Source organism: Bombus vosnesenskii, unplaced genomic scaffold (assembly GCF_011952255.1).
Source record: "Bombus vosnesenskii isolate JDL3184/JDL3185 unplaced genomic scaffold, Bvos_JDL3184-5_v1.1 scf7180000013263, whole genome shotgun sequence".
In the NCBI taxonomy this organism is placed as follows: Eukaryota; Metazoa; Arthropoda; class Insecta; order Hymenoptera; family Apidae; genus Bombus; species Bombus vosnesenskii.
In genome coordinates, this window is record NW_022882923.1 from 341,278 (window position 1) to 367,749 (window position 26,472).

At 37.8% G+C, this 26,472-nt stretch overlaps 1 long non-coding RNA gene across 1 annotated transcript in view; it reads left to right on the top strand.

Moving 5' to 3' along the window:
- The window catches only part of LOC117232690, a 74,438-nt gene continuing 47,966 nt past the window's right edge, over positions 1-26,472 (top strand). The window contains exon 1 of the long non-coding RNA XR_004493170.1: positions 1-111. This is a non-coding gene — a long non-coding RNA (uncharacterized LOC117232690). The remainder of the gene's footprint in view (positions 112-26,472) is intronic.

The window sequence follows — 26,472 nt, forward strand, 5'->3', positions numbered from 1 at the left end:
TTCTCTCTCTCCATCTCTTTGTCAAGAGTGGGGGACGACGCTCGCGATCGTCGATACGGGCCTGTGTTTCGACCACGGGAACGGAAACTTTTGCATCCTGCTCTTTTACTGGTAAGCCACTCTTTTTCCTTTTTTTCCGTATTTTGTCATGGGTGTTTGGAATTTGAGACATTTAAGCAGATCGTTGGCGTTGCTTTTTAAGTTACTTTCTTTGGTCTTTGGCTGTTGGTCAAGGAAGATTCGTAGTTCTTATTAGTTGAAATAATTTTCGTTTTGGTGTTCTTTGTATTTAATGTTCGTTTGTTTTATTGGAAATTATTCGTGCGGTGAATAACGGTACGTTAGTCGGACATGAGTCTGAATGTGTGTTTATATTGTAACTTGTCGCGAGTTTTCAAAACAAGAAGAAATGCAATCAAGGTAGAAACAATAATTAAACGACGTATAATACCTCGATTTAGCCCTAAATCGTTTCGTAACTCGTTCTCTCAGAATTGTGGTTGCACTGTATTTGTAATAAGTAACTGCCTGTTAGCGATATCAGTTCAATACACGTACACGGTGATACAACGATGTCGCAACTTGAATGCTTTTTATTACTTAATATACGTATATTGATAATTACATATTTCTTTTCTTCTTAATCACTGAACATTCAAGTGTAACCAATTTTACTAATCCAATTATGTATACGAAAACAAGGTAAAAGAGCGCATGTATTCGATATGATGTTTCTTTGATTGCACATTTATGTACATTGAATTGCTGTACACTCTGGCTTTATCGTTATTACCACATATTTACGATGGTACACTTAAGGTAAGCGTCAGAAGCAAGGTGGAAAGGGATTAAAACGAAGTTTTAAGTTATGTTTGCCACTTGATGCCATTCGAATGCAATTCTTAGGATCTCACGAAATAAGATCCAAGTTCTTTGCGTTGGGCACGGCCATCTGCTGTGCATTACTTTCCTCTGAAAGTACACAAAGAAACTCTTCCTTGGGTAATGCAAAGCCTTAAATGTCTGTAACGGCATACTTTTCATGAAGCATTTACACTTGTCTTCTTATTAAAAAGAAAAAGAAACTTGAACAACGATATTTCGCGAAACCGGGAAATTGGCGTACACTTTGAAAATACGAGTCTACGTACTTTAACACATGTTCAGGCTTACTATAATTTTAGCATTACGCTTACCAACCTTGAATGTGCATCTCGATATGTTATATACATAAAAAATAAATACGTGTTACATATATAATCTGTGTGAACAAATGTATTAATTTACACGATATTACATCACGTACAACATTTTTTAAACATTCGTGAACGCTACCATAAACGCGTCAAGCTACAATCTCAAATAGAGTTTTACGCGTGAACCTCTCGGAGGCCAAAGTGACCAAGTTTTAATTAGTTTCTTAATTTTATTGTATAAATACATTGATCGTCAATTCTGAAGGAACAAATGACTTACTTTTATAAATTCATTCATTGCAAGATAATGAAATAAATAACGAGAAATTCCAAGACAGTTACAATTTAACAGACAATTTTCGTGACATCTTCATATTTTTGTGCTTTCTAATACATGGAATTGATCAATATGTTTTCGCAACGATTCATACGATCTTTCAATAATGTCGAAGCAAACCTTGTAGTTATTAATTTTTATAAATATCTGGATACACTTAAATACGGACACATACTTCAAATGGAAATAGCAAAATCGGATGAGAAATTGATATGGTAAATTATGTACCTAAATAGCGAGATCGATAGATGCGTGTCGTAAATTTTCATTTCAGTCACTTACATGCGTACGTGCCATTTGCGATTTTAACTGCAAAATTCCGATTTTAATGATCCTGTAATAATTAATTCCAAGACGATCAACAATTTTCACGGTCGGTCGCATTGACATCTAAGCGCAGCAAACGTAGTAAAGACGGGAAGCCGTGCATTACAACCTCACACAGGGCAACAAAGTCTCGGATCCACGTTCCGTCTTTCCTCCCACTTGAAATCCAAAATGACCCTGAATGATCCCGTCTTGTCGTCTCGAGCCACTCCCCGAACCCTCGGAAACATCAGGCCGACAAAGAGGAGAGCAGGGAAGGATGCACGATACACCTGATGAAACGGTGGTCTCTGTGACTGCGTCCCGCAGCGTGACCCATTGTTTCCTGTCGTTCTGTCGAGAGCCAGGGCCCGTGGTGCGTTTACTTTCGATCATATAATGAGTGGCAATGTAGGCCAGGAACGTCTACGGAATCATATTTCGCCGTACGAGGCGACACTCAATACCCGGCCCGGAGTCATACAGAGAACAGACGATTAACGCGATAGCGTTCCGCGTTTCGCGGAATCCAAGGTAATCGTCGCGTAATAAAGAAACTGAAACAGCCGTGTCGAACTTGCGCCGCATCGAGGACATGCGCAAGAATACCGGAAAATCACAGTAATTTTCGTTCAGACCAATCAAGTTTTCTGCAATTCGTCGATTTCTCTAGATTTGTTATTCGCTAAAATTGATTCCTTCGAGTTCTTTCGGTGTTCTTGTCCTTTTTTTTTTTTTTGTTTCTTTTTATATAAATGTGATGGATGGCTTTTGAGGTTGTTCGAGTATAATTGCTTCGGTGTGTCTTTTGATAGTTTTGTTTGTTCGTAGTATACCACATCCAGACAAGCTTTTATTTTTAATACGATATACTTAGGTTAATTGTAGAGTTATAGACGGGATGATTTGTAATGATTTTGTTCTTTATGGTTGCTACATTTTTTTTTCTGTACCGATCACTTGTTAATTTTATGCTTGGATTTATAGTAAAATATAGGGAACGAAACAAAGCATAGCTTTAGTATAGTAACGTGAAAAGTGTGAAGATATTAGATTTGGATGTAATTTGAATCAATAAAATTCTGTTCTTAATATTACGAGGTGAGCGAAGCAGACTTGAAATAAAATAGCTTTGTTTGACGATGGTTGGCTAAAATTTGCTTCGGCTAGTAGTGTAATAAATGTCTTTGAAAAATATGCAAATATAATGTTCAAGCGTTGATTGTTTTAGTTTCGAAGCTTGTTTGCCAGCTTGTTCGATGAAGCTCGCAGTTGATTCATCAGACTGAGAAATTTATCAATTTCAAAGCGTCTCGCGATACTCGATACGTGTAAGGTTCTAGAAGACGAGAATCTTTCTGCGCATAAGGTTCTACGATACGAGAAGAGTCTTCCTGCGTGCAATGTTTTCAAGCTCGGACTAATATCTAGGCTTCTTGAATTTCTGAAACTTAGAGCTTATTTTATTTAGCATTCCTTTCCCATCGTATTTTGCGATTATACGATTTTATGCACCAGTCGTGTTTCATGATACAGACCTTAAACCAAATGATACACAATATTACCATCGACTTCCTGATAGAAACGTTCGATTCGCGATTGCCGCTACAGCAATACACGAATCATCGTGTCGAGAAATAAGTGCGTGTACGTACAAAGTAAACATATGCGCAATTTCGACACGCATCATGCAATATAATTCCTTCCTGAAACAAATGCATGAAAATATTTTCGGCTTACGCAAGTTGAACAATTTTTCAAAATCGAAATAATCTTACGACATATAGCGCTTCATAGGAGTGCACGAGGATACGGAATATTAATTTTAGAATAATAATTTTACATAAAAATCACCACCTCTCATAAAATAATGTCACTTTATATCAAAATCCGTATACTTACAAAACTTGAATGATCTCATCTATTGGATTCCAAACGTTAAAACACACTTCCGAAACTGACTTCTTCTAATTCCATTAACCAACATTTCGTTTCTCACAAAAATAAGAAAAATTCTATCGCTTCGTAACTTCGTATTGAAACTGTTCTTTGATCGAGCGTCTGAATTTCCTGAAGAACGTCAATAAACTTCGGAAGAAGACAATTCGCTAGGGAGGTATCGGTAGGCACATCGTTTCGAAGCGTCCGTTGTCGCGCGATAAGCAAAATTCAAGCTCGGCCGTTGCCGCGACGCCGTTCTCAGGCCTGTTGTGCAACGTCGTAATCTCGCCTAATTGCCGCTGCAAGAAGCAATTCGCGATAGACGTTTCAGAGGATTAATTAAGACGTTTCCTAAGACGCCGCTTAATTTCCGCGCTTGTATATACGTGTGCGTGTTTCTATATGTATACGTACAGGTGTGTACACACTACTGTTTCAAAGTATTCGGACATTTGCTTACCTTTGACATGATGTAATTCAATCGCAAAATTAGGGATAAAGGAATGCACGATGATTTTATTCTTCGTGATTATTATGCTTGTGCACGCGAGTGTTTCGTGTTATATGCAGAGAAGATATTATAGGACGTAATTGACTGGGTATTTTAATTTTATGCGTTTCTGCGCATCGATATATTTCAGACGTACGATTGCATCTTATGATTAACACTAGAACTACCGATAGTTAACACGAAGCTATTTCTACCAAAACGAGTGAAAATGAGTGGTATTTAAAAAATACGTAATAATATTTTATATTTATTGATTTATTACTTTCTTACAGAAGGAATCCCATGCTATGAAGTATATTTTTGGTATTATTAATCCATCTGGGACCATGATCCCTAAACGAGGGTTGGCACATTTATAAAATTGTAGAACCAGTCACTTTGACTGGTGTGGTATTTCTAGTGTTAACATCTAGCGATCGATCCGGAATTTTCCTGATAACTGATATCATCATATTGGATGATACGCAGTAAAAATTTAAAAGACGTGTGGCAAATTGTACAAAACGAGGAAACTGGTTAATTGGGGTTCGGTAAACAGATTGCAGGACTTTGACAAGTACCAGCCATTTTGACTGGTGTTGGTATGAGTAGCCTTCATACAAAATTATTTTGAGTTTGAAACATAAGAAGCAAAATAAAATTAGTTATATTATTCTTTCAGTTATTACATAAAGTAGGAATTTTAAAATAAAATTGTAAAACCAGACAATTTGACTAATGTGATAGTTCTAGTGCTAAGCTGCTTATGTGTCGAAATGATTAATTTAAAAATTACTACAATGTGTAACCTGTGAAGTTATTTTGCAGTATCAGCGTACGTTATGATACATCGAATGATACTTCGTTATAATCTAAACATTCCAAATTCATATTGAAGCGTACCTATTTCAATCTATATCACCCGAAAATTTTTATTCAATCGAATTTTCCACCTTCTCTTAAAAAAATTCTAGGTATCTCTATTCTAGATAACCATCGCTTCCATTCATTGGTTCTTCGTTAATTTGTTAATCTTTAACAGAACTGTATTGTTGCTACAGATCCACTGAAGTATCGAGATATTAACGGTAGCGTATGAGCAAAAGCATTGCGTGCATCGGCTACTGTTTTGAAAAAAAAGGGGAATACAGATCGATCAGGAAGCCGGTCGAAACGATACCGAAAGGGGTTGCGAACTAGTCCGGCCGGTTTGCCGATGGGAAACGGACCCGGTGATTAATAAACATACGGGCAGAGTGTCACTCGACGCTGCTCATTAGCATCGAGCATCGATCACAGAGCCACGAATCGTGAAAAAAAACGTTGCTACAGCTTGAATTATCGATCCTCCTCGTTTTATATCGCCACTCATGCGATTCCAAGAGGGTGCTACTGCTCGATTCTAGGTCTCGTTTTTGCGCACTTAAAGGGTGAACCTACTGGGAACACCGATAATACGACTCGTTTCGATGCCAGGCTGTTTTTGTTTATTGATTAATTTCGGGTTTCGCCGGGCTACGAGGAAACAAAGGTTACGTATGTTACGGTGTGGAACAGTGCGGACGTTTTGTCCGACGATAAAAGGTAACTCGATGGAAGTATTTAAAAAGTAGACTTGTAGTTAAATTGTTTGAAACATTTTGGAATAAGAATGAATGGGATATGCAAGGAAATGTAAAATATTTTTCGCTTAATAATCTGTTAGGGATAAAACTAATGTTGATATACATATTATATGTTGGCAATACGAATGTTTTAACAATAACAACGTAGTGAAGTAACATAGCGTCACAGATAGTAAAAATGTATAAATGAACTTGGAAGTGAAAAGTAATTTAAAACGGAAGGTAGAAAATTCAAGTTAAATTTCCCTATTAGTAAGCTATATTATACATAAGTAGCTGTACTAAAAATTAAAATGCATTCGTTATTGCCATCCTCATATAATATAGCATTCTAACTATCAGTCATTTATTTGTATGAAATATCAAGTAAGTTACGTCAATTTTAATTTAACGTTATAAACTGTTGTAATTATCGATACAAATATTATCTGCCAAATTAGTAACGATTGCTCTGAATTTCTCACAGTCTCGTGTCGAGATCGATTCTTCTATTAATTGTATTTATACGAATAACAAATATTATCTATGATGTTAATTTATATAGCTTATTAAAAGAAAAAAATAATCTCCACGACGATCATAAAACGCCAGTCTCAATCGAGGTGATTACACGCGTCCGATGGAAATACGCAATGATCGTATCCGATCATCTATTTGTTTTCTCAGCGAAATATTGTATAATAATCGAATATCATACATCGATCGTATAACGTGTTGTTTGCACAGTAATTGCGTGCGCTTGCACAACGCACCGCCCCGCTATTGCAATTCATCGCTTGGAAAACACTGCGTGAAACGCAAACATCGATCCGTTCCAACTTGATAACACTCGTCGAAGATCGTGATATTTCCAAATTGATTCGTGTCTTTTTTTACTGACAAGCAATAACGTCTCTGTCTTGTATACGTGTTCTACGGAATCGACAGTTGTAACGTTCATCCCCACATGTGTTAACGGCAACGAAAGCAGGTGTAAAACCTATAGTAACATACTTTATTGAAATAACAACGTCGATGCAAAATTTCGGCGTCGATCTTTCTCGAATTTCGGCGATATTTTCGTGCGTTTCGAAATTCAGTGTCGACCTTGTATCGTTTCACATTCATACAGATTCTTAATATCGTCAGAGATTTCAAGAATTATGTGAAACGTTTTAAGTTACCATTAAGAAAAACAAATATTCACCTTCTTAACTCAACGCAAATATAATATTTCTATAATAAGTACTTCATTTCTATAACGAATACTTGCAACAAAAATTAACCATTAACAACTAACAATATCTTACGCCAATTAATAAATTACCCAACACTCAAACAATATTCTAGCAAAACTCTACGAAAGATACAAACATTTGATAAAAAAAAAAAAAAAAAACATGAAACACCGAAGGAACGTCTAATTAATGAAATTTCAGGAAGTGGAAAGAAGGGGGCAATGTGCTCGAGAAACTCATAAACGCATCCTTCGGGCAGGCAAGTCGCGAAGAATGGGCGCAATATCGACCGGAAGTCGCGGAAATTTTTCCACGAACACGAGCCGCACGCCGGAAAGCGCATCGACTCGGCAATGCGGACAATTGCATCCCCCCTAAAAGCCATTCGTGATGAAAGTCCAGCGTCCATGGGGGCAATGGGGTAGCCGGGTGTGGGGGTCGCATTCCGGCCGAGATTAATTCAGAGCGAAGAGGAATTCAGCGTCTATCTCGCCGTTTGCGGAACCGTTTTCGAGCAATTATTTCAGCAACATTGCAAAACGATCACGCCCCGCCTCCCTCTTACTCCCCTCTTCTCACAGAACACCACGTGTTTCGATTAAGTTGCACTACGTTTCTTCGCGATTACCAGCCTTTCTTGTCCGTCTTCGGTTCAGTTTCAACTTTCACCTTTTTTCGGAATGCGTACTTACTACGAAAGTTCTCCACGCGAGTTTCTTAATTGTCAGTTGCATCGGAGATATTCTTTCCAACTTGTGTATATCTTTTTCGGTGGTATTTGAAATTTGCCACGTTTAATAAGCAAATAGGTAATATGACGTCCATGCGAACGAAAGGAATTTTAATTCTTCCATTACATCGCGACCTCAAGATACCCACGGTCAAAGAAGAAATATCCAAATTCAGTAATAGATATAACATAAGAGTTAACAACCACCAAAACCCACTAATTACTACCCATAGTTGTAGGTTAAGGGGTTAAGCGCTAGATTCAACTAGAATCAAACACACGATAAACATTTATTAAACACGACATAGTACCACGCCAAAAAGATTTACTTATAATTCTCAATGAGAATTTTTTTTTTATTATTTATTAATATTTACAATCAATTCTCGCATTGAGAATTTTCAGTAATTTTTTCTGGCGTGGCGCAGTGACATGGCTAATTATTCACAATAAGTTAATACTTATTATAGATAAGTATAATTTATAAGTAAGTGTTATAAATAATATAAATATCTAATATATTATATATATAATATATTATATATTATAATATAATATAATATAAATATCTAATTAAATCTAGTGTTTAAGTCTAACGGGTAGAGTGTCTTCAGCCTGCGGATCTGGTCCGACGTATCAAGTAATCCAGTAATTAGGGGGTTTCGATGTTTGGTGACTCTTTTGCTATATCTGTCGCTATATTTTGCTATTTCCTCTTTGACTGTGGGTCAATGAGAATTGAATGTAAAATTCATCCAAACAAAAAAAAATTCTTCCATTGAAATTTTCTATGTCTCATTTAAATACAATTTTTGATATATAGGTAATATAATTTGAACATTTTCGTCGAACGTTATTTTGTAAAATTGACTTTAGTATATTACACATCGCGCATTTTATATTACATAGTAAAATTAGAAATTAAAAAGCACTTGTTTTTTGCTATTTCTTAATTTAATTTTAAAAGACGTTTAAATTTAAAAGACAACCTTCTTGCAATATCTAGTTACGGTAAAAAGAAAATTATTTTAAAATGACGAAATACTTTGACTATTCGCGTATCTTGTACCTGCCCTTGTACCTCCTGTATCGTGTACCTCGCAGATATAAACGCAACAAAAGAATCAACCAACGATACAACCAACTAAAAACACTCACACACACACATAGACGCGTGTACATACACACAGAAATACTTTCCCCCTTCTTTTAGCATAAAAAGATTCATCCGGTCGCTCGTCAGTTTTGCTTTTCATTAATTCCATGCTCGTACGATTTTCAATTCAGATTACTCGCACCGATCAGACTGCAACGATCATTTCCTTTTTCTTCGTACCGCTTGCGTTCAGACGGAAGATCAAGGCCGGAGTGACACTATAATAAGCTGTTTAATAATCAATGCGCATGGACCAATAATTACGATTCGACGGAGGAGTGGGTATGCAAAGAAGCACCAGCGCGAACTGGTTTCAGACAATGACGACTCCGGTACGATCGCGTTCGAAGAATAATGCGATCCTTCCTCTTCCTCTTTTCTTTACGTGCTTTCTCTTTCTTTCGTTCTCTCTGGGCCTCGTTTCGATACGCTTTCGATTGTCCCGTAATTTTGATATGCCAGACGAACCGGGAAGGACTGCGCCCCTTTTTTTCTCACGTTCGCTGTTTCTTCCTTTTATCTGATCTACGTCGCTGTTAAATAAGCAGCTGCTTACTCGAAGGTGTAACGTATCGAATAGCTAACGATGATTCTTCTTGTCAATGGCAATTACACATTTTTTAATATCATCGTTCGCTCGATTTTACAAAATCTTCTTCCATTCGCTTTTAGATATACAAACATTTCCTGCCGGACAAATATGTCTTTTTATTATCTATTTTCAAGTTGTGTTTGAAATTCTTAGTTTTTCTGCTACTATTCAAGATTATTATTTAGTCTTCGATAGATGGAAATTTCACGAAGATTGATACAGCAGCGCTATCAGGCACCTGTTTCATAATTTCGTAAGAAATACAAAATAAAAGTAACGACTGAAAATATCGATTCAATTCATCCGCAGGCTCTAGATTCAAAGATACGTCAAAGGCACTTCTGGATGTTCCTTCAAAGTATTTACGAAAAATTATCGAACAAAATCCGTCTAAATCACGAAGACCTTATTTAGGAAGGGACAGAAGCACCAATTTCTATGTATAGAAAGCGGTGATAGAAATCAAACATCGAACACATTATATCTTCCTACAATTTCATATTGAATTTTTGAGAAAGCCTGATAGAAGAAACGTGCAACAGGACGCCCACGAGTCTCTGCCACGTCCATATTCACCTTTCATTCTTTCCATTCCCCTCTTCAACCCCATCGCATCGATGATTCGAGTCTACATTTGATCGAGACCCGTGCAGCATCCGGCATCGAAGAAACCGGAAGACGATGTTCTCTGCCGGCAGATTCTCCTGGGAACACTCGAGGCTATCTGTCAATCGTGGCAGCAGTTCGATTCAAAGCGATATTCGGATTAATGGTTCGGATAGACGGGACGATCGCGGTACAATGGCCCCGATACAATGAGAGGAAATATCCAAGATATGCAAATACCGATGATCTTCGGCCGGAAAAAGGGTCCGGGAAGACGGAACGGGGCACACATGTTCGGCCATATTTGCATACCGGCTGATTTGCATGCGGAAATTTGCATCGCACCGAAGACGATCTCGATCGGAAAGGGAATTCTTCTGTTTGCCTATTGGCGTGAAAGGGGTGCGTCGTAGAGAGGAAGGGACGAAGAAGGTGCTTGCATGTAAGGGGCGAGAAGGAGAGATAAACGGAATAATATATTAAGGGCGCAAAACACTGTTAATGCCTTTGTGTCGCTCGGCTAGGAATAATGCCACTTTTTCCCTTTGTGGAAATCCTAAATGTATTTTGATTCCCGACGCTCAGCCCGTTCTCACCGGGCTGATTTGAATTCTCGAGTGGTGGTTTTCGCTCGTCTATTACTATCAATCGGGGCACACACGGATTCTCCGACCTTTCGACACCGGCTGTCACATTTCGACTGGGATTTCTCGATTGCGGTTTGCGAATCGTAAGTACTTATATCAGGATTCTTCCTACTGTTGCTGTCAGTCGATTAAGTGTTTATTCGTGTTGGTGAATATTAAAGTAGATATGTAAGAGAAAATTTTAGTTCGTAATTTTTAGCAAGACAAATTAACTACGTTCAAGTATACTTCAATTTCCTGAGTTACTGCAACTTGGTGCAATTCGTTCGCGGATAGCGTTAAAAAAGAGCAAACACGAAAATTGTATATATTTTTATGTTTTAGTAGTATAATTATAGTTATATTATTATACATTTAGCAGTATAGTAATAGCGTAAACTATTTACAGTCGATATAACTACTTCACTTTTTACACAGGAAGATGTTACCTGCCAATGTTCCTTCCTTCCCAATTTAATTTTAGTCAGTCAAGTATTTTGAATTTTTAAATTAATATCCAGCAAAGTTTCAAAGGTACAATCTCGTGCTATTATTTTCATAATAGCTTTATTAAACAATTAATGGTTGCAAAGCATAAGCCTTTATTCTGAACAAACAATCTTTTTAGCCTTTTAAACTTCGATCTACTGCAACAAACTCTAGAACGAATCAATCTGATCTACTCACAAAAAAAAAAAAAAAAGAAAAAGAAAGAAGAAAAGAACGTACTCCATGAATCAGACGAAAGCTCAGTGAATGGTATGTGATATAAAACACGTCCTCAAAGAAAGGATTGGTCTTTCTATTAACATCCGATTGATCTCTATGGAAAGGAAAAAAGTCCTCTCGACCCAGATACGTTCGTAGACGTATCAGAGTCATTTCGAGAGCCATCGTTGGTGAAAAGGATGGTGGTACGAGTCGTTTGACACTGTTACGAGCCCCTGATCAATGTTAGAAATCGAGTCCGAGAAAAGTCGTTGCAGGTAGCTCGGACGACGTCCATTGTGCTCGACGAAGAAGAAGCTGCGTGTGCCAGCCACGGAAAGTGATATCTATTCAAGCTGTTCTTCTTCATCCACGGGGCGTCCTGGAACTGGAAACGTGAGACGTCGCTGGCTGTAACAAAGGCGACAGGTAGAAACACTTTCGTCGGGGAAAAGGATGCGCTCCTTTGGGAAATCGAACAATCGGGTTGCCTGTTTTTCGAAAATCGGAATGTTTGCCTTCTCGCGTCCAACTAAACTGGGTTTGTATTCTTCGACTTTTGACAGGATATGATGTTATCGGTGTGTGACGTATCGCACATGTGTATCAATTTCGAGGATTTTTAAGAATTTACGACTATTCAAAGGATTTAGAGTTATTGGGAGATTAGTCGATCGTGAGTTTATTTAACAGCTGAATACCGTTGCTTGAACTATAATAATAAAATAGTTTGGCTTTCGAAAGGTTGTTTGTGTTAGATCAATTAATTGTGATAAATTAGATAGGCAACTTTTCTTTCGTTTCCAAAAATATTTTTCGTGTTTCCTTAATATCATTCAAGAATCAATCGTTCTAGTAATAATCATTCAATAAATTATCTTTTTATATTGAACGTAAGCATAGAAATTATCATGGAATGGCAAGTATTGCTGCAGTAGATCGTAAAGTAAAGTAACTCAGTAAATAAGAAGTTTCACTGAAAAACGTATAGAAATGTCTTGACTCTATCTTCAGCGCACATTCTTCTCATCAGTCATCGACATTTTCTGTTACGATACCGTAGTACATCCGCTCTCTGCACGTATCTAACTACATCGACGAGATAGAAACATATTGTAAATTGCTCGTTTTCCAACACGACTATAGTTCAATATCTTTCAATAGCCGAAAAATTCCCTATCAATAGTAATTCCAAAAAAGTATTAGTTTCTATCAAAACAAAAAGTACTGCGATTCTATCCAACTAGAAAAAAACCACAAAACCCCATATGTATTAATACAGAGCACGAACAATCACGAATTGACAATTTCAAACAAATCGATTTTGTTTCAAAACTTTTTGCTTTTCCCTCCGTTCAACCCAATTCATTCGCATCGAACACCCAGACTAACGCAATTTTCCCTTAATATACCACCTGTTCCTCTTGAAAAACTTCAAATTTCCAAATCCCCTACGGATACGTTACTATACACGACCGTAACCATTTTCAACTATCGCGTTCGGTTCCCGTCGAAGTAACAACGTTACCGGCCAGTTTTTCATGGAAAAAATCCCGCCTTTTCTACGCGGTGATCACGGGCATTGGAAAAACACGTAAGATGGTGCAATGCTAATCCGTGATCATCGATCCGCAACCCCTCGCAACGATCGAGAAGACGCAAAGGAACGGGGTCCGACCTTGGCCGGGCCCCTTCACCTGGCCCGATAAAGGAGAGGTAACCGTGCGTGCGGGAACACACGCGTGGCCTTCTGGGCTCTCCTCGTACGTGTCATACGATCCACGTTTGCACACACCACGTATGCGTTTATATACGGCAGTTTTATCGGCCGTCGGCCTCCCCCTGTTCGTATCTACCGAGGGCTAGCGCTAGCCTATGGAATCCGCATACGATCGCGCATATGCGCTTTCTTTTTGCCCCGTCTGCACCGTTTGATATTTTTCCTTACAACCTACTCGATCGTCTTTCGTTTCATTTTCTTCTTATTGCGTCTCTATATATTTATACGAGTCTATATGTGTTTAGGTTATTCTTGGTAATCTCGGCTGATGTGTCATTTTCGCATTGGTAGCTTCGAACTTGATTAGAATCTCGGAATATTCAATGTTGGAATCTTTGATTCAGGAATTGTCAAGGATCTCTTTGGTATTAATACTTAACGCTCCAAGTGTGCCTCTCAAGCACCATCGATGTACGGCGTTATAAATATTGTAATCCATATTATATTAATTCTGAGATGAATAAGGATTGTTTTGAGTGACTTTAATATTATTATTTACATTGTAGCATGTAAAATCTGACACTTAAAAACTTGCAAGTCGAAGTATGATGAGAATAAGTTGGAGTTGCCGGTCGATATTCATAATTAAAAGTCGGAGTGTTAAGGGTTAATAAATTGACACGATGGCGGAGGTTTAGGTCATAGACTTCTACTTTACAATCCTGAGTCAACATAGACGGTCGACCGATATGTTTATAGTAAAATCTACTTACAAAACTTCATTTGACGATAAAGCAATATTTGATCTGCAAAGATTATTAGGACTTAGAGACTCGATGAAAATTCTTATTATTAACTGTTCACACCGTTGATTTCTTCACTCTTACCGTGTTTTCTTACTCATTACGTATTCCACATATTTGCAAGTCTTTTATAACGCAATAGACAAATCAACCTATAATACCAAGCAAGAACGTTGAACTGCTATTTCAATTCTTCTATTTCACTTTATTCCCTCTCACACCTAATCTTCACCAGCCTACTTCATTTTCAATTCCTATTTCCTGCAACTTTCTTCGAGTTGCCCTTCCTCTTTGAATTGCTCCTCCCTGAACCATGCAACTCCACCAAACGATTCTTCATTTTCTCGCTTTTCATTTCTCCGTTCTTCGTTCGCAATACACCTTCCTCGCCTTACCTTCTCCATGCACCCTTTCCTCCCCACTCTATTCATCCTTTCCCCTCTTTCTCTCTCTTTCTCTTTTCTTACAGACTTCTCGCTTCTTCCAGTGAACCGTGTTGGGCCGCGCGTACGCATATATACACGTGGATATGGTAATTCACCGGCATCGCCGGTGATATGTAAATAAGTTAGATTCGAGTTTTGTTGCGGAGCCACGGGCGGGGGGTGAGCGCGGCCCAGTCTCGATGGGAACCATGGTATAGGAAACGAAAGAACGAGCCATCCTGGGGGAGAGGAATGACGAAAAGAACGCGTAAGTGTAAGCGCCTTAGTAGCCGCACACACGATCCGGACGACCGGATCCAGATTTATTGGCCGTTCGGCGAACAGAGAGGAGAAAAGCTGGCCCGTTCGGTGTGAACGGAAGCCAGGGATTTTACGATCTTGATTCCGAATCAACTGGCGACTCCGTTTCGTCTTTCTGCTGCCTGATAATCTTCTCGGGACTCGACGACGCGCGCGCGATCGAAACTGACGTCTCTCGATCGGAATTTTTGACTTGGTCTTTCGAGCTTTACTGTAAAAGGTTAACGCGTTAACAGCCACGCGAGATTTATGTATCTTGTCTATATAAGAAATACTTGAAATATAGATATATATTTATGATCTCGATCATTCTGTATATTATTTTTTATTTATATCACTTGACTCGGGTATAGCTTAGTCATGGTTTAGTGACTAAAGTCATATGCTATATTAATCAAGTAAAACGAAAATAACTAAAGATACCTAATAAAAAATAATAAATAATAAGTAATAAATACAAAATATTGTGCTACGATAACAGTTATTAATTGTAGAATGGCGCATTGTTTATTTTATATTTATAACGTTGTATAATTATTTACGTTGTTTAGAATTTTTCAGTCGATGGTATTCATCTTATTTGTGTCATTCGGAAATATTTAGAAATACCAGTACCACGACCATCCGTGTGTTAAATAAGAGAAATTTAACCATTGAAGAGCCCTACAAGCTTCTGAATGTTAGAGAAATGTTTCAAAATTAATTTATACGAAGCAATGCGCATCTCCGTTCAAGGGAGCGTTAAGATATCGTGGAGTCCTTTAGCAAAATTGAAATACGTTAGTTTACATAAGTTTTTAGAGTGTACATGTGCTAACTTTCCATTTAGTCATTAACGTTATCATATCATTTGTAATGTGGATTAATCTTATGTAATTGTATCATACATATGTGTACGTGTTCTTGTATAATGTTTTCCGCTTTAAAAACTGTATTTTCGTTAACTGTACATATTTCCTAGATCTAGAAAACAGTCCTTTAGATAATACAACGCGAACACAATTATTTTTAAGATGCATTTTTACCGTAAAAAAGTTATATTTTTTTGGACGAAATTTTCATAATAAATTGTTTCTTCGTATCATGTTATATGATAGGTTGGATTTCTTGTCGAAAACTTAGGAAGTTTCCCAGAGTTTTCAAAATACGTGTCCCTCATTGGTCGTTATCTTTCACCGGTACACGAGTTTGACGTTCTACCACGACTTGATAGATCGTTTCTACTGTTTCACCTTCGACTATCGCCACCGGAACAATCGCAATAGGGGGTCTGTCCCCCTTGACGCCCGCGCTTATGTTAATTCGTAATTACGCACTGCTACTTAACGAACGTGACCTCGATTTCTGCTTAAAACCGGTTCAACGAAATAGCAAGTTCTAACCGTTTACGGAATAATCGACAGTTCTCTAAATTTCGCGCATTTCACCACTTCAAACCTATACAAAATTAAATATCAAATGGAAAAAGAAGTGAAAGATTAGACTCGTGTTATTCAAGATTACAATTAGAATATAAGATAAGAATTAAAGTATCTTATATTATGCATTCGATCACATGATATTCCTTATCACACGATAACTTCTATATCACGTAAGCTTCTATTCAAAAACTCATTCTCTTATTCTCGTGATTCCAGAAACATTCAAGCAGATAATTCTTATCAATCTTCTGTATATAAAGTTGAATTTTCCAACATCACGATATAATATTCACGATTTAACTGGATTTTTAAATTCAATCCCATTGAACCCGAATCGTGTCTGGAAACACTGATGCAAAATCTCGATGAGAAGATCATTTTAGGTGGGCGTGTAGTGGCACTGAATGTCGATTAAAATCTCGTATCCTCCGCAAGTTTGGTTTCTGTGGGCCGGATGGTTGGATCGGATCGATCGATAGATCGTCGGGGCGATTACGCGCGGGTGCGAGGTGGCAGCACCTGTCCACATCGTGCTCCCTCGCGGGGCCCCGCGCGTAGAATTGGGCCACACTGCACGCACGCGCACGCGCGCGCGCCAACGCACACACGCACGCCGTCCGTCACGCGTCTCTGAACAATGGCATTAATAGGCTCCGGCGAGTTATTAATTGCCGGTACCAGCCGGATATGACTGTCTATAGCGCCGTTCGCCGACAGAACGTTCGACTAATATCTCTGCTATCCACCGGAGACGGGTTTTTCGATAAAGCCTGCTCGTTCCTCGTAAATTCACCGAATACTCAGAGAAGGGACGCCATTTAAGTATCCTTGGATACTCGAGCGCCACGCTATCAGCGGATGCGTGCAAGTTCTCCGTTTCGGCTTCGAGATAATCGGTTATCGAATTTTTCGACGACCAAGTTTTTGGAGGACAGGAAACGTGTTCTGTTTATGTAATTTGATGGTATTTTGAATGTAATTTCGACTAAAGCGAATGGAATGGGAGTATTCTTTTTTTTTTTTTCAAACAGTGGTTTTCCAAACGGTAATTGTTTGGAGAGTGGCATTGTATGCTATGTGTTACAGTAAGCAAGTAAATTAGTATGAAGTTTCACTTCTTCGAATAAGAATATCAGGAAATACAATTAGAATACAATAGGTAAGGACAAAAGATGTTTGAAGATGTTTGAAGGAGTCTGCAAAAATCAACGTCAAGTTTAATTCCTACGCCTTTTATTTTATTACCTTACTTCTACATGGTCTTACATCTTCAGCAATATTTTGAATTTTGATTTGCAATTAGTACGAAGTCTCACTTGTTCAAATAAGAATATCAGAAAATATAACTAGAATACAATAGATAAGGATAAAATATGTTTGAAGATGTTTGAAGGAGTCTGCAAGAATCAATGTTAAGTTTAATTCCTATGCGAATATCAGGAAATACAATTAGAATACAATAGATAAGGATAAAATATGTTTGAAGATGTTTGAAGGAGTCTGCAAGAATCAATGTTAAGTTTAATTCCTATGCGAATATCAGGAAATACAATTAGAATACAATAGATAAGGATAAAATATGTTTGAAGATGTTTGAAGGAGTCTGCAAGGATCAACGTTAAGTTTAATTCCTATGCGAATATCAGGAAATACAATTAGAATACAATAGATAAGGATAAAATATGTTTGAAGATGTTTGAAGGAGTCTGCAAGAATCAACGTCAAGTTCAATTCCTACGCCTTTTATTTTATTACCTTACTTCTATATGATCTTACATCTTCAGCAACATTTTTAATTTTAAATTTTTTTGTAAGATACACAGGTTGCGATACCGATTGCATTGCACAAATATCGTAAGACGCGCACGATGCGTCGTCGCTTAAAAATATGTCATGATACGATTGTCATTGTAATAGCAGCTAATCCATGTAACATAGTACAATAGACGCGCGAAAACATTTGAGAAAAGTAAACGTTCCTTGAAATTATCTTGACGACGAAACGTTGTACAATATAGTACATATCAATTTTTTCTTTTACTTTACTAGCGTGTCATGATTCACGCTCGCTTCAGATTTCTTCCCTTACAATTCACTTATCCTTTCTGTCAAGTTCTTCTTAAATCCTTTTGTTACACAATTAACGTGTAAACGCAGATATTTTGAAATAACGACCAACCTTGAGCCGAAACATCAACATAAACTGGATAATTCAGCCGCTAACAACGTTAGTTTATACGGCAATTTGAAGGAAACCAGTCGGCCGATTCTGTGGACTGACCGATCCTCGCCAAAAACGCAGACTACAAACAGCGTGTCGGAATGAAAGCGGAATTTCGCGGATCTATTAAACGTATTTAACGACACCTTGAACGTGAAACGGTCGGAGAATGTCCTTGTCCGGCGTACGGTTATTTGCCGAATGCCCTCGGTCTCCTTTCATCGAAGAATCGACTGGGACCAAGCGATCTTTATGGTCAATCTACGTGCGCGTAATTAAGAGCCCGCCACTGTTGGGGCTGATTAATAGAGGACGGTGCGAGATAATCGAAAGGAAGTAACGAACGGAGAGCAAGCGTAAGATGCCATCGAAAACTGGTACGCCTGTTTCGCAGGAAATTGCGTCTGTTTGGCCACGGAAAATAATTATTTCTTTTTGCTCGTTTTCCTTTTTATTAACTACGTGCACGATATGATGGGGCTAACCGCGGTTTGAAGGCTGTTGAGAAGGGGGAACAAAAACGAAGACGATCGAACCGACGATATCCCCGAGCACGTGGAACAGGCAACTCCATCCAGGAAGTTAAGAACCTGGAAATAAAAAAAAAAAAAACGAACATATACGGGACAGAAGGAAACGTACGAGTCTAGTTGAGCAAACGATATTGAGAAATATGTGGTGCTATTTTGTAGGAGACGAAAGGGGACATTTACATTTGTCGACTATTTTTTCTTATTGCCTTCTATGGTGTCTTTGTTTCGCTTCCTGTGTGTTAGTTTCCTTTAAAATAACAGCTGTATTATTTTGTCTGATATGTATTCACGAGTAATATGAAATACATAACATACAATGTTTTTTATCGAAGAATTATTGATTACCGATACAGTATTTTTCATGAAATTTGGATTGTTTCTTATTATTTCTTATTATTATGGAATATTCTTTCTTTAAATTAAGAATTCTGTTGTTTTCTTACATATCACTGCACGAAACATAATCGTTAATAAAATCTGAAAGTAACTTTCACACTAATATCAAACATTCAACAGCGCAAGTATTCCACTTTGTATCAATATTTACGAACTCGGTAGATAAAAACCAACTTGGCTTTTTCTTGCTAGAAACGCCATGAAATAACAGAGAATTGTAAATCCGCAAATAAATACGTCCACGCGTATTAACCAAAAATTCTTTTCAAAGTCGCACACGTCTGCGACCATAATCCACCGAAGGGTCGATGGAGCAACGAAGAAGGAAACGAGCTCGAATAAGAAAAGAAAGAAGGGAAATAGAAAGGCGGAGGATGCGTTTCATCGTATTTATCGGAGCTGTGTGGTATTTTCACGAGGCTCCGGTCAATATCCAGTGGCGTTTTCCTCGCGAGCGAATTTTCAGCCGCTGAGGCAAAGTTCTAGAGCCACGTGGCTCCCTTTTAACGTGTGCAGGCCCCGCCGAGCGAGACGCTCGAAGCGGGAATGTTAAAATAATATTCCGCCGCGTCTGTGTTTTGTTCCTGGCCGCTCATGCATACGTAATTTCCGCGGTTAACGATCAGTCGATTCCCTGTCGAGGAATTCCTGCGCCGGATGGACGACTCCGTCTTCCTCGGGTCTGACGTCGAATGACAGTTTGATGAACGGACAGGAAGAGACTGCAAGTCCCACCTGGCTCTCCCCAGACAATTAGGACCAGCGTGCAAGGTGGCTCCCTTTGTGGGGCACGTCGATTCCCGTGATCGCGGTCCGTTTTCATCGAAAACGTTTCCTTCGATCTTTCGTGACAGCCTGATCGTTTCGAGTCGTTACGATTAATCGACGCGATGCCAAGTGAAACGAACATTCTCCTTCGGCTATAAAAATTTATACGTCTGCGTACAGTTGCTCGCGTAAGTACGCGAATATTTACTTATATAAAAAAAAACACACGTAATATAATAAAAAAATACTTGTACAAGAAACATTCTAGTTCAGAATATTTTGAAACTTGATTAGCGCTATAATGAGGTACGATTATCACGATTATGTTAGCAGAATTTTAATGATAAAATATAAAAATTTGAAAAATATGTACTATAACTATAAGTTTAGCAAAATATAATACAGTAGAACTCCAACTTGTCGACAGACAAATAGGCTATTTTATCTTTCGTACACGTAATAGAAGCTCACCTGCGGATAAGTGAATTCAATCAGCAACAGTTCAGTTAACCGGGCATTAATTAAAATTTCCTTCCAACAAATGGATGTCAGATAAATGGAATACTGTATGGAACATGAATAGTTATCTTTAAACATACACCTAATAAGTGGTAAAAATGCTACCAGTAAATATTTAGACTTATTAATACGAAGGATAATTGACTGTTTAAAGCAATGTGATAAGTATCTTGTAGTTACTCTATACACTTTGAGATAGGAAGAACTTTACCAATATAATCATGATAATCGAACCACGTTACGATGCTAATGTAAATTTTAAAGTGTTGGATATAATGCACACAATGTATCACTATATGTACACGTGTTTGAATGTTTTCATGAGTCACTGTATATGAAAAAAAAAAAAAAAAAAAAACGAAGATAGAAGAAGGATACAAACATTTAATTCGTGCCCTTGCTCGTCGACTTCGTAATTTTCTTCAGCATGGGAACGGTTGCCACCGGGGGGAAGTCCGTGTATATACGACGTTTGATGATTCTCTGATTAAAGTAATACGCTTCCGAGAAAGGAGACAGTTGTGGAACGTTTGTACTTTGTACAAATTTGTGCACGTGTTGTTCCGTGACGATGATTCCTTTTTTTTCACATTGCGTGAAGAGCAGTTCTGTTATTTAGTTTAACGATTGGAATCGAGGAATTGATGTTTGTTGGTGTTAATTAAACAGAGGTTTCTCGAAGGTTAATTATCAATATCGTGGGTGTTCTTACTGCTTTATCTTTCCCTCATCGAAATTTAAATATTCATCGTGATCGATCAATTATACAACCAACTAATTAATTTTTCTGTAATTGAAACTTTGAATAAATAATTATGGTTTAAGAATGAGGTATAAATATAGGATATGGTAAACAGTGCAGGATTCTTTGCACTATATTTTAATGTTGTCTAGGACGATCGTTCTCAAGAATAGATAAATCAGTCTAGAAGGAAATCCAGTTCGCGGCATAAAAAGAGGCGCATTTCCTGTTAGAATATTTGTGACGAACTACAGACTGTCTTTCCTATTCATGCACTCCAAAGAGAGTAACCTAAAAGTGGAGAGGCTCCTCGAGGCTTATGTCTTCGCCAAGGAGAGCCAATTTGTCAAGACTGTTATACACATGAGCCAAAATCGTATTCAAACAGAGTACATTCTCAATACTATACTACTGTTTATCATTCGTTATATTGATTTGATATATAATATTAAAATGTCAACGCAGCATCTGACGAGTCCACTTCCATATAAGTCAATCGTTTAATATTCCAGTCCCTCTTCAACGTGCAACGTATTCAAAAGTATAGCAAAACGTTAGTTTTGTTTCTATACAAAGGGAGATCGTCTAATTTGGACCACTTAGTTAATTAGTTAAGAAAAATAAATTAATTAAAAATAATAGTTAAATTAGTATTATCGTATAGTATATAGCAGTATATAGTAGTATTATATAGTATTAGTAGTAATTATAGTATAAATAGTTATATTATATTATTTATATATTATATATATTTTATATTATAATTAGATTACATTATATTAATCAATTAGTTAAGAAAAAGAGATGTGATCATTGTTGCCAAATTTTACGCTTATTTCTCTTTCTTTTTTTACAAACACCCACTTGCAAATTATTTGTTAATCAATATTAAAAGTTTTATCAGAGATTTTAGTTTCCCAATCTTTCTTACAAAGGACAACCGCCGAGATCTCCATCGTCCAATATTCCAATAATCGGCGTTTTGATAGTAATTGAGATTCTACTATGCAACAGAGTAACAACGAAGTTTTCCAGCGTCCTGAAGTCACTCGAATATTACACGGCCGTTGTTACCGGAGCGGATCGTGCTCTCCTCCGCGACAACTTGTGCAATGTTGCAGCAATATCGGGCCGGTGTGCCCCTTTTTATTTTCCTCTTCGCGCCGTTTCACCTATCGCGGCGTACCGGGGCCCCTCGAGACCTCGATTCATTTGCACATCTCATTAACTTCGCCGTTTCAGCCGAGCCGGCGAGGTATCGCCGGCTATCATCCAGGCATCGGCTTCGACGTAGGAAGTGAGTCACGGTTCACCGTGCATCATTTCACGCAGGCTCCGAGCCCGCCACCGCTCCGCGTGTGTATGCATATTTCTCGTACGCAGTTTCGTGCGTTTCGCAATTTTCCTGGCCATTCCGATGTGTTATTGTTAACGGTTAGCTGGTCTCGTCCGAGCTCTCTTACCGATTTTTATTCTCCATTAAAAAAAAGAAAAAAGAAGAAGATAGGTCGTTGTCTTCCATCGTTGCATTTTCGATGGATCGTTAAAATGTTTGAAATGGTAAACGACGAAAGAGAAGGTTTTCAAAAGAAGCAAATTCTTCTTAATTTTTTATCAAATTGTATTATATGCCACTTGAATGCAGTGGGTATGTTTATCGCGTTTATAAATTTAGAGGGAGTATAAGCGGTAAGAGATAAATTTATTTTTACATTTTATTAGTATTACATATTATACTTTCAATTCTTGCTTCATACTCTAGTTGGCACTTGTGATCATAACTTGATCCTACAATAGCATCGAAAGTTTACATAAATTCTTGGAATAACTTCTTGGAATTTACATCTTTTCTTGCTGTAAAATTGTTCTTCTCAATTTTCCTCACTCGTACATCGTTTATCAGCTCAATTTTTTAATTATGGCTAACAAAAATAAATAAGTCATATGCATATGATAAATATGCATAGAATATTCTATTATTGCATCGAAGAAGCTTGGTTGATCCAGGAATAAATTAATTTAATATAAATGGAAAGCAGCTTGTGTGTAAATAACTGTTCTCGAAATGGATGAATGGTTGATAGATCATTATCGGATGAGTTTCTACATGTAGTTTACGCGGACGAAATTTAATTTAGCTTACTTTATTCGAACTCTTCTCGTGCAGCTTTGTGAACTGTAATTCCTCTTGATTTATTTTCCAAGCTTTTCCCGTGGTGCTTAAAAAAAATTTCTGATAACTGGCGCGCCGTTAAAACTCCAACTCGCATTGGCTACTGACGCACTTGTTTAATATTTTTCCATTACGTCGTAAATATTATATTATTACGCCGTAGAGTATCTACATTCAGATGCTTTTCTCCTGAAATCTTTCCCGTGATTTTTATTTATCCACCAATTTTATACTGTACAGCACATTTTTTAAACGACAATTGTAATCACAGAACTGCCCACTTTTTCATCTCTAATATCCAATTATTAAACAATCATTAAACAAAACAAACAGCAAAATTTCTCTATCGATGAACTACGCTACTAAATGTTGTCCAATTATTGAACAACAATTTCTATTATAATATACACTACATAAATCATCATAAAATTCACCGAACCTTTTCCTTTTTACCGGTTAGCCATATATTAAATACTGAAATCTCCGGTAAAAATATTCTTTCCACCTACCCTCTAATTAATATTTAACAAGAGTTCCTTCGATCGGGCCAGGTCTGACGTGTCCATCTTGCTTTGCTGGCAACAACCACTACAAAAGCCACCGACCAGGTTCCCCTATCGTTTTCCGACATGTTCTCTCCGGTATCTGGTTCCTCTGTTCAAGTATTCCGTGAACGTGGCTGGCACAGCGGAACACCCGCGGCGCTAGAACGACGCCAGAAATCGGCGTCGTAGCCTGGTTCGGTAAAAGGAGCTGTTGGTGACAATCGAGTCAACAACCTGCGCCCGTTCCGGTCGCTGAACGAGCGATATTTTCGAGAGGAAGCGGCGCCATTCGGCTTCGCGGAAAGGATCAAACCAGCCGTTACTAACGGCGCCGGCGTCGATACGTCACGCGACCAGGACCATCGCGTTCCCCCTTAATCGAGGAAGCTCGATCGCTATCTTCACGCTTCATATGCGTTAATTGGGCGTTGTCGGTGCGACTGAATTAATTTGCGATCGCCAGAGCTAATGAGACGACGACGCGTTCCTCCATCGGAGAGCCAAGCGCGCGGGAATCGCTACCGCTTGCTTGTTCGAGAATCTTTGCTACCCTTCGTTTCGTCGGTTTTATGGCAGTTGTGCTAGTAATTAGGTAGTTGTATTAGTAACTATGTATATATAGTCTCTAAGAGACTTGAAATATTAGCGAGTTTCGTAAACTGTAAAGAACTCTATTCATTGAGAGGAAATTTTAGTTACAATCTGATTAAGTGAACCTTCGTCGATTGTAGCCATTTGTCTGACTGTGAACGAAAAATAGGAATTGTTAGAAATTAGAGAACTGTTAGGTGAACTCAACTGCTGCTTCAGGTACGTATAATAAGTGGAACTGTAGTCGTCACAACGACAATTTTGTACATTTACACAATTATAAGGTTATACAATTTTGAAACTATAGTAGAACTCTATTTTTATTAGAAGCAACTTTTGGCTAGCGTCTGATTGAATGAACTTTTGCTGATCGAATCTAGTTTTTTGAACGTAAACTCCTATTACATGAACGAGAAGATCATACAGGAACTACTATATGAAATTCAGTGCACATTATAGGAATCGTAAAACTATTATATGAGTCGCAGTTATATGAACTATTTGTCTCTGCTCGAGTTCAGATAAATAGCATTCTACTCTAGTGATTTATACAGCTTGATCTTTCGAAGCCTTAAAGTTCAACTTTAAAGTCTGAAGTTTTACAACTAACATCATATAAATTTCAAGCTTATGGAGCTTTGAAACTGAAGCTCCAAGATACAGTTCTTGAGGTCCAAATAACAAAATTCACAATAATTATGTCGTCTTATTGACTTTACGAAACGCGTAACTATAAGTATGCAGATTCGAAGACATGGAAAACCGAATTATTCGTGTCTCGGTATTCGAATATTTTTGAACGATAGTCTGTCTCCCTTGGATAAGAAAGAGATAAGATTAATTAAACTACATGCTTCTTTGTTGCATAAAATAGTCGACCTAAAGTTTTCAGTAGGAAGTTGATATTATTAGAGAGGAAGAACGAGTCACGCGTAAATTTATCGAATTCCATAAACGACTTGAAATGCATAATTCAGTTGGAAAAGGAAAATTGAACGGTGGCAGGAACTTATCGTGAGGTCTCCTTTGGTTCCCGCAGTTCTCAGGCGTGTGCACCTGCAACGGCTCGATAGGCGATCGCTTAAAAGTCAGAGGCGCGTAACACGAAAAGCGCACGAGTACCGGAAATAGATATCTGCCTGGTGGCACGGGCACAATGGAGACGACGTATTGGCAGTCGAACGTTGAACAATGGCTACAATGTCAGAAGAAAGTAGGGGCCGTGCTTCAGAAACCTGACGTGCCTCGGTGCATCGTAACTGTCTATGGGAATGTCGACTTCTGCGACTTTTGTTGCTACACGATAAGACGCTCTTCGCCATGACAGACGTTCTCTATTCTATACACTTCCTTTTCATATCTTCTATGCATTTTTTATTCCAATATTTCATATGCTTCCTTCATTCCAATAACTCGTCTAACTATTTTATAATATCCGAGTATAATATCATATATTATATTCTGTAATGTTTATAAAGGCAAAATGGATGTAACCATATAAAATGAAATTAATGAAGGAGAAGAAACAACACGAATGAGGAATATAGCGGATGCATTTTTAACGAAGAAAGTGGATGAAGAATGAATGAATGGATAAAGAAAAATAAAAGAAGTATATAAATTAAATGTAATGAAATAAAACGCAAGAACAAGATAGAAATAAAGAGTTAATCACTGGAACGTAATAATTTCTTCCTCTTCTCGCGTCAGTTTCTTTCTGTTAAAAATAAATTACATGTATATTTACTAGTCTTTAATATTGAT